The sequence below is a fragment of the Puma concolor genome, chromosome E1, assembly GCF_028749965.1.
Source record: "Puma concolor isolate L17-30 chromosome E1, mPumCon1.1.hap2, whole genome shotgun sequence".
Classification (NCBI taxonomy): Eukaryota; Metazoa; Chordata; class Mammalia; order Carnivora; family Felidae; genus Puma; species Puma concolor.
The window spans coordinates 57,220,555-57,230,136 of record NC_141680.1 but is presented as its reverse complement, the minus strand read 5'-3'; positions in this window follow the sequence as shown (position 1 = coordinate 57,230,136).

Here is a 9,582-nt window from a genome sequence, read left to right as displayed (position 1 = left end):
TGGGAACCCCTTTGGTTCCCATGAAAACTGTCAAGCAAAACTTGTCTCTTACACCCACTGTCCAGGGTACAGAGAAAGACAGAAATTATAAATTAGGTACTGGGGCCGGGGAGCATTTTCCAGCAAATGTGTTTCCACTAGGAGCCGGGTGCCAAAGCCCCCATGCCTTTAAACAGCTCTAGACTGGCACAGTTCCTCATGTGTTCACTTTAGCACATGTTGTAACCCAGAGTTAGCGGAGACAGAGAAGTGGAGAGCACAGGGACACATTGCTCTTCTAAGAAGGAAACGCTGCTGGGACACCTGGGGGGCTCAGACAGTTCAGAGCCTGACTCTTGATTTTGGCTCAGGTCATGATCTCATGGTTTGTGGGTTTGAGCCCTGCATCAGTCTCTGCTGGCATTGTGGAGCTGCTTGGGATTCTCTCTCTCTCTCTCTCTCTCTCTCTCTCTCTGCCTCTCCCTCTCCCTCTCTCTCTCAGAATAGAAAATAAACTTAACAATGTATATATTTTGAGGCACCTGGGTGGCTCAGTCTGGTTAGGCATCTGACTTTGGCTCGGGTCATGATCTTGGGAATCGTGAGTTCGAACCCCGTGTGAGGCTCTGTGCTAACAGCTCAGCGCCTGAAGGCTGCTTCGGATTCTGTGTCTCATTCTCTCTCTGCCTCTCAAAAATAAATAAACTTTAACAAAATTAAAAAAAACAATATATGTATCTATATTTTAAAAGTATGTTAGAAAAAAAAGAAAGAAACACAACTTCTCCTTCCCCATGAGTCTCCTCGTGGATCCTTACTTCTTTTTTTTTTCTCTCTCTCTCTGGAGGGTCTGTACTTCTGAGAAGCTTTGCAACCACAGAGGAAGTTCACCAAGAGCAGGGTGAAGCTGGTCAGAGCAGGAGAAGCTGTGGCAGCCCCACCCAGAAAGGACACCACAGTGGGAAGGGCCCTGCCAGCACCTGGGGCATTGGGTTTGTTCTGTTTGATGCCAGATATGTCTTGAATGGAGTTTCCTTTTCTTCCTTTTTTTCCCAGTATTTTTCAATGCTTATTTATTTTTGAGAGAGAGAGAGAGAGAGAGAGAGAGAGAGAGAGAGAGAGAGACATTGCACAAGCAGGGGAGGGACAGAGAGAGAGGGAGACAGAGAATCTAAAACAGGCTCCAAGCTCTGAGCTGTCAGCACAGAGCCTGACGTGCTCGCACTCACGAACCATGAGATCATGACCTGAATCAAAGTCAGATGCTTAGCTGACCGAGCCACCCAGGTGCCCCCTGAATGATATTTTCTTAACCAATGAGGCTAAAGGATGAAGTTTCTAGCACTTTCCCTGCCTGGCCTCTGAAGCATCTCTCCCTACAGCTCACCGGTCTGGCTTGTTCCACCTGCCTTGGGCTTCCAGATCCTCATGACTGGTCTCCTTATGTGCCCCTTGCGCCCCAGTCCGGCTGTCTGGGAGTCAAGTCTCCACCCAGAATGGGGTCCAGATTCAGCCCCAACAGCTCTCCTGGGCTCCTCCTAAACCCATGCCGTGGAGGCTAACAGCGAAGAGGCCCGGGGGCTGGGCTTCCTCTGGGCACCACTGTCTCATCTCATCTTGCTGGAAGGGGACACTGAATTCCTCCACCCCAGGTCTTAATTTGCTGGTCATTTTTCTTCAAATCTTTTCTTAGCTTAGGAACATCAGACCTACAGCTCCCTGCCCACGTCCTGCTCTGCCAGCTCCAACAGAGTTCATGAATCACCCTTGAATCTTTGCAGCCCCAAGACTGGGGCCAACTCATCATGGCCAGGACAGAAGGTGTCCTGAGGGTAGAGGTCAGCCTCAGTCCCCGAGAGATGGGACCACCGTGCAGTGGGGAGCTGCAAAGATGACTTTGGGGGAATGAGGGCCAAGGCTACTGTTCCCACTGAAAACATGGGTCTGGAGCCAGGTCTGATCCTCACACCCTCATTTATTCATCCACTCATTCATTCATTCATTCATTCATACATTCAACAAATGCAACTAAATTACCTACTGACTCCAGGCACCATTTTCAGGGCACATTGACTATTGTATGAATGAAGGGAGCCCCCCAGATGTCTCCTCCTGTACATTTGGCTTGAAATGCAAGAACCTGACCTCATATCAATTGCCCCCCTTTTATCACTGAATAGAAAGGTTTCAGGTGACAAGGTAAATCATGGGTTCTCCTCTGGCAGCCACCATTGGAGATAATTTAGAAAGCACAGCTTGGGATTCAAACAGTAATGAGATACTACTACCCACCTACTAGAATAGCCAAAATCCAAAACATCCACAACACTAAATGCTGGTGATGGTGTGGAGCTATAGTAACCCTCGTTCATTGCTGGCGGGAATGCACATGGATTTTTATAGCAGTTTTATTCTCTTTTGTTTTCAATATTTTTGTTTATTTATTTACTTTGAGAGAGACAGAGACAGCATGAGTGGGGGAGGGGCAGAGAGAGGGAGAAAGAGAGGGTCCCAAGCAGGCTCTGTGCTGCCAGCACAGAGCCTGACATGGGGCTCGAACCCTCGAAACTGTGAGATCATGACCTGAACCGAAACTGAGAGTCAAACCCAGGAGCCCCAGTAAGTCCCAAATTCTAAAGCAACTATGGAGGCCACCCCTCCTTCTTCTGGCTGACCCTGACCCTCCTCTGGAGTGGGACCTAGCCTCACTTGCCCCCAGGCTCCTGGGTCTCCCTCCACCTTTGTGAGGAGCTCTGAGGGGTGACACAGACCGCATCTGATTCCCAAAGCTTCTGTCACTGGAACCCTCAGCACATCATCTAGGATACCAGAAACACTATCCGCGTCGTCAGCCAATCATCTGGTATACCCTCTCACAGTGTCTGCCACTTACAACAAGAAAATAAGAAGCTAGAGGAGGCTGCATTTAGAATGAACCAGAAGCTTACCAACAGGTTTTAACAAGTTACCAAGAAATGTCAACCAGGATAAGAGGGAAGGAAGACAACTCTAATTCAGGCACAATGAATAACAGATACCTGAAGACCGGAAGTTGGGAGGGAGACACCATAGGGTGATGGTTAACATGATGGCATCTGAAACTGGACAGACCTGAGTTCACGCCCCAGCTCTGTTGTTTCCTTGCCTGCCATCTCGGACCTTTTGCTCTCACTAACCATCAATTTCCTCACCTAGAAAATGGGGATGAGCACAGATCCTGTCTCACAAAGCAATCATGACCACGGGGATTAAAGAACACCCTGCAGGCCAAGTGTTAGCTCAGAGCTCTCAGTCCACTCTTGGAAGTGCTTGGGGAAGTCAGTGAGAAACCAGGACCACTCAGGCTCTTTGAGACATCTTTCCAGGCAGATGAGAGAGGAGACCCAGAAGTTCTGGGCGATGGGACAGCTCCCTCAGGACACTAGCTCCTCACAGAGGACACAAAGTAACACTAAATTACCTGAAAGCAGACCAGAAAGGACCTGGAAAGGGTCTCAGAAAAGAGTTTATCTGGTTTGACAGGTAAAACAAAGTACATTAAAAAAAAATTCTTCTTGGGAATGCAAGCTGGTGCAGCCACTCTGGAAAACAGTATGGATGTTCTTCAAAAAACTAAAAATAGAACTACCCTACGACCCAGCAATTGCACTACTAGGCCTTTATCCATGGGATACAGTGTGCTGTTTCAGAGGGACACATGCACCCCCATGTTGATGGCAGCACTATCAATAACGAAAGTATGGAAAGGGCCCAAATGTCCATCAAGGGATGAATAGATAAAGAAGATGTGGTATATACACACACACACACATACACACACACAATGGAGTATTACTCGGCAATCAAAAAGAATGAAATATTTCCATTTGCAACTACATGGATGGAACTGAAGGGTATTATGCTAAGTGAAATTAGTCAGAGAAAGACAAAAATCATATGACTTCACTCCTATGAGGACTTTAAGAGACAGAACAGATGAACATAAGGGAAGGGAAACAAAAATAATATAAGAACAGGGAGGGGGACAAAACAGAAGAGACTCATAAATATGGAGAACAAACTGAAGGTTGCTGGAGGGGTTGTGGGAGGGGGGAAGGGCTAAATGGGTAAGGGGCATTAAGGAATCTACTCCTGAAATCATTGTTGCACCATATGCTAACTAACTTGGATGTAAATTTTTTTTTAATTTTTTTTAATTTATTTTTTTTATTTTTTATTTATTTTGGGGACAGAGAGAGACAGAGCACGAACAGGGGAGGGGCAGAGAGAGAGGGAGACACAGAATCGGAAGCAGGCTCCAGGCTCTGAGCCATCAGTTCAGAGCCCGACGCGGGGCTCGAACTCACAAACTGTGAGATCGTGACCTGAGCTGAAGTTGGACGCTTAACCAACTGAGCCACCCAGGCGCCCCACTTGGATGTAAATTTTAAAAAATAAAATATAAAACTAAAAAAAATTCTTCTGAAAAACATAAAATTAAATAAATTCTTCTGTGCTAAGTTGGTCCCCAAGATAAAGCTGAACTCCTGGGAATTCACTATGTGGTTTAAACCTGGGTTTTACTGAAAGAGCCACTTCCTTTTTAAGAAGGAATTAACGGTTTGGATGACTCACTAGACACAGCTGGGTGGCAACAGAGCCGAAGTGAAAGACAAGCTCCTAGATCCCTCAGGTGGAAGTGCACAGTGGTGCCAGCCCAGAGTGAGCCACCTGAGTTCACACCCAGAACTGGGAACTTGAATTTTATGTAATCCGCCTCTGCAGGTAGCAACAAGAAGGGGACAAGAGGGGCGCCTGGGTGGCTCAGTCGGTTCAGCGTCCGACTTTAGCTCAGGTTATGATCTTACAGTTCATGGGTTCGAGCCCCGCATCAGGCTCCGTGCTCACAGCTCGGAGCCTGGAGCCTGCTTTGGATTCTGTGTCTCCCTCTCTCTCTGCCCCTCCCCTGCTCACACTCTGTCTGTCTGTCTCTCTCTCTCTCAAAAATAAATAAACATTTAAAAATAATTAAAAATGAAATGAAATAAAATAAAAAATAAATTAAAAAGAACAGAACAAGAAACCTAGCCCCTGGGGCAAATCCAGACTTGCCCCACCATCAACCCAGAGTGATGTGATAGATGCTGCACATAAGGGAAGCTCCCTGAGCCACTGCTGGCATCCCTCCTGGGAAGCTGGGCCTGGGCCCCTCAGCCAACTTCTGGTCCATCCCTTGGTCCTGGCCCCGACGTCGTCCCAGTCAGAGCCTGGTGGAGGGTGACCCGGAAGCCACATGCAGTCACCAGTCCTCTTGTGTACCATCTCTCTTCTGGCACATTTGGACTCTCTCCATCTCATTCAGACACTCTGCACACCGGTATTGTGCACTAAGCAGGCAAGAGACACTGCAGGGGACACCGTGGGGGACTCCAGAGGAAACAGATCCCAAGGAAACCTGGCCACACACCTCTCACCTGGCGAGAGGATAAACAAGTCTTGCTCAGCAATGAAAAAAAACCACAACTGGGGCACCAGAGTGGCTCAGTTGGTTAAGCAACTCTTGATTTCGGCTCGGGTCATGATCTCATGGTTCCTGAGTTCAAGCCCTGCATCGGGCTCTGCACTCACATCCCACAGCCTGCTTGGGATCCTCTCTCCCTTCTCTCTCTGCCCCTCCCCAGCTCTTTCTCTCTATGTTTCTCAAAAATAAATAAATGTTAAAAACATGTTTTTAAAGAAACAACCTACCAGATGCTCTAGAGCAGGGATGGGTCATGCTAAGTGAGAGAAGCCAGGTGCAAAAGACAAAGTCTACATGATTCCCTTCAGATACAATTCTGGGAGGGCCAAAAAAGAAGCAATAATAGAGACAGAAAGTAGACTGGTGGTTCCCCAGGGCTGGGGTACAGGGGGATGGGGAGTGACCATTGTATGGGGTTTCTTTTGCCGTGATGAAAGTATTTTGGAGCAAAATCAATGTGGTGATTGCATGACATTGTGCAATCTCTATCTCTATCTCTCAAAATGAATAAATAAACATTTAAAAAAATAAAATAAAATTCAGAACCAGAAAAGACACCGCATAGCCAAAGCCATCTTGAAAAAGAAAACCAAAGCAGGAGGCATCGCAATCCCGGACTTCAAGCTGTATTACAAAGCTGTAATCATCAAGACAGTATGGTACTGGCACAAAAACACTCAGATCAATGGAACAGATTACAGAACCCAGAAATTGACCCACAAATGTATGGTCAACTGATCTTTGACAAAACAGGAAAGAATATCCAATGGAATGAAGACAGTCTCTTCAGCAAATGGTGCTGGGAAAACTGGACGGCAACATGCAGAAAAATGAACCTGGGCCACTTTCTTACACTGTCCACAAAATTAACCCAAAATGGATGAAAGACCTAATGTAAGGCAGGAAGCCATCAAAATCCTAGAGGAGAAAGCAGGCAAAAACCTCTTTGACCTCAGCCACAGCAACTTCTTATTCAACACATCTCCAGAGTCAAGGGAAACAAAAGCAAAACTGAACTATTGGAACCTCATCAAAATAAAACTCTTCTACACAGCGAAGGAAACAATCAGCAAAACTAAAAGGCAACCAACAGAATGTGAGACGATATTTGCAAATGACATATCAGATAAAAGGTTAGTCTCCAAAATCTATAAAGAACTTATCAAACTCAACACCCAAAAATCAAATAATCCAGTGAAGAAAGGGGCAAAAGACATGAATAGACACTTCTCCAAAGAAGACATCCAGATGGCCAACCGACACATGAAACAATGCTCAACATCACTCATCATCAGGGAAATACAAATCAAAACCACAATGAGATACCACCTCACACCTGTCAGAATGGCTAACATTAACAACTCAGGCAACAACGGACGTTGGCGAGGATGTGGAGAAAGAGGATCTCTTTTGCCCTGCTGGTGGGAATGCAAACTGGTATAGCCCCTCTGGAAAACAGTATGGAGGTTCCTCAAAAAACTAAAAATAGAACTACCCTACGACCCAGCAATTGCACTATTAGGCATTTATCCACGGGATTCAGGTGTGCTGTTTCAAAGGGACACATGCACCCCCATGTTTATAGCAGCACTATCAACAATAGCCAAAGAACAGAAAGAGCCCAAATGTCCATCAATGGATGAATGAATAAAGAAGATGTGGTTATATATATATATATATATATATATATATATATATATATACAATGGAGTATTACTCAGCAATCAAAATGAAATCTTGCCATTTACAACTATGTGGATGGAACTGGAGGGTATTATGCTAAGTGAAATTAGTCAGTCAGTGAAAGACAAATATATGACTTCACTCATATGAAGAATTTAAGATACAAGACAGATGAACATAAGGGAAGGGAAGCAAAAATAATATAAAAACAAGGAGGGGAACAAACAGAAGAGACTCTTATTTTTTTTTTTTCAACGTTTATTTATTTTTGGGACAGAGAGAGACAGAGCATGAACGGGGGAGGGGCAGAGAGAGAGGGAGACACAGAATCGGAAACAGGCTCCAGGCTCTGAGCCATCAGCCCAGAGCCTGATGCGGGGCTCGAACTCACAGACCGCGAGATCGTGACCTGGCTGAAGTCGGACGCTTAACCGACTGCGCCACCCAGGCGCCCCCAGAAGAGACTCTTAAATATAGAGACCAAACAGAGGGTTGCTGGAGGAGTTTTGGGAGGGGGGATGGGCTAAATGCGTAAGGGATATTAAGGAATCTACTCCTGAAATCATTGATGCACTATATGCTAACTTGGGTGTAAATTAAATAATTAACTAATTAAAAAATAAAGAAATAAAATAAAATTCACATTTTAGGTGAATCCCACATAAAAAAAGACAAAAAAATCTATAATTTTTTAAAGCAGCTCAGTGGTTGCCAGAGACTGAAGTTGGGGTGTGGACTGACTGCAAAAGGGCACGAGGGAACTTTCCAGAGTGATGGAAGATTTCCACCTTATGAGTGTGGTAGTAGTTTCACAGTTATATCCATTTACTAAAACTTGTCCAACTGTGTACTTACAGTTAGGGATTTTAATTTAATATAAGTTACACGTCAATGAAGCTTTTTATAAAAAGTTCTCAAATGGAAGCACCTGGGTGGCTCAGTTGGTTAAGTGTCCAACTCTTGATCTCAGCTCAGGTCATGATCTCGAAGTCCGTGAGTTCGAGCCCTCCATCAGGATCTGCGCTGCCATGAGGAGCCTGCTTGGGGTTCTCTGTCTTCTTCTCTCTGCCCCTCCCCTGCTCATATTCTCTCTCTCCCCCCCCCTCAAAAAGAAATAAGCAATAAAAAAAAAAATTGCCTCCCAACATTGTCAAATGTTCTCCGAGGGCAAAATCCTCCCGGTGGAGAACCACTGGAGCAGGCGCATAGTAGATCTTCTGTTCTGGCTTCTCTACCTCATAGCCTCACTTGTGTGTCATCTGCTGGTCTCTGCCTGCCTTCTGGGGGACCTGTCCAGATCACAATGTCCCCTTCGGTCACAAATCTGCTGTTCAGCATGATCGTTATGGGGTTTTTTTTAATTAATTAATTTATTTTTTAATGTTTTACTTATTCTTAGAGAGAGACAGACAGAGCATGAGCGGGTGAGGGACTGAGCGAGAGGGACACAGAATCCGAAGCAGGCTCCAGGCTCTGAACTGTCAGCACAGAGCTCCACATGGGGCTCGAACACACAAGCCCTGAGATCATGACCTGAGACAAAGTCAGATGCCTAACCGACTGAGCCACCCAGGCACCCCCAGTATGTTTTTTTTAAATTTTTTTTGACATTTATTCATTTTTGAGAGACAGAACACAAGCAGGGGAGAGGCAGAGAGAGAGGGAGACAGAAAATCTGAAGCAGGCTCCAGGCTCTGAGCTGTCAACACAGAGCCTGACGCGGGGCTCAAACTCACAGACCGTGAGATCATGACCTGAACTGAAGTTGGACACTCAACCGACTGAACCACCCAGGCGTCCCTTTAATGTTTTCTTTTGTTAAGCCCATCCAACAGACTTTATATTCTTCATCAGATCATCTCAACAACAGAAGTCTCCAGAGAATTAAACCTATAGTTGGTTCTACTGACTTTTATGGTGGCTTGTTTCCTTCTGTGCTCAATAATATTATAGTGGGAGCTTGCATTTGGCTAAATTTAATGTGGCCAAATGTGGATTGAGAATGGCTTCCCTCCGGGAAGTATTTATGTTTGCTTCTGCTGGGTATCATTTTAATTTAAGTTTTCCTGCTTTGGGTTTCCCTACATGTGGGAAGGGTAAATTTGAATCCCAGCCTCATGCTTACAATTCTCAAAGGATGCTATTCATATTATCATGATTGTTCATACCGTTTTCTCCTTGAAGCTGCAATAAAAGCAGGTTATAGTTATCATTAATTATTATTACTATTACTGTTTGAATCATTTCCCTTTGTTCACAAGCAGGTAATTCCTAATCTACTATTTTCCTGAGAACGCAGACCCTTTAGGGATTCTGGTCTTAAATGGTGTCTTAAGTACAGCTCCTCCCTTTCAGTGGCCTGAGTCTACTGTGCCCCAGACTCTGAGTTCATTCCAGAACACTGACCTCCCTGTAAGAGC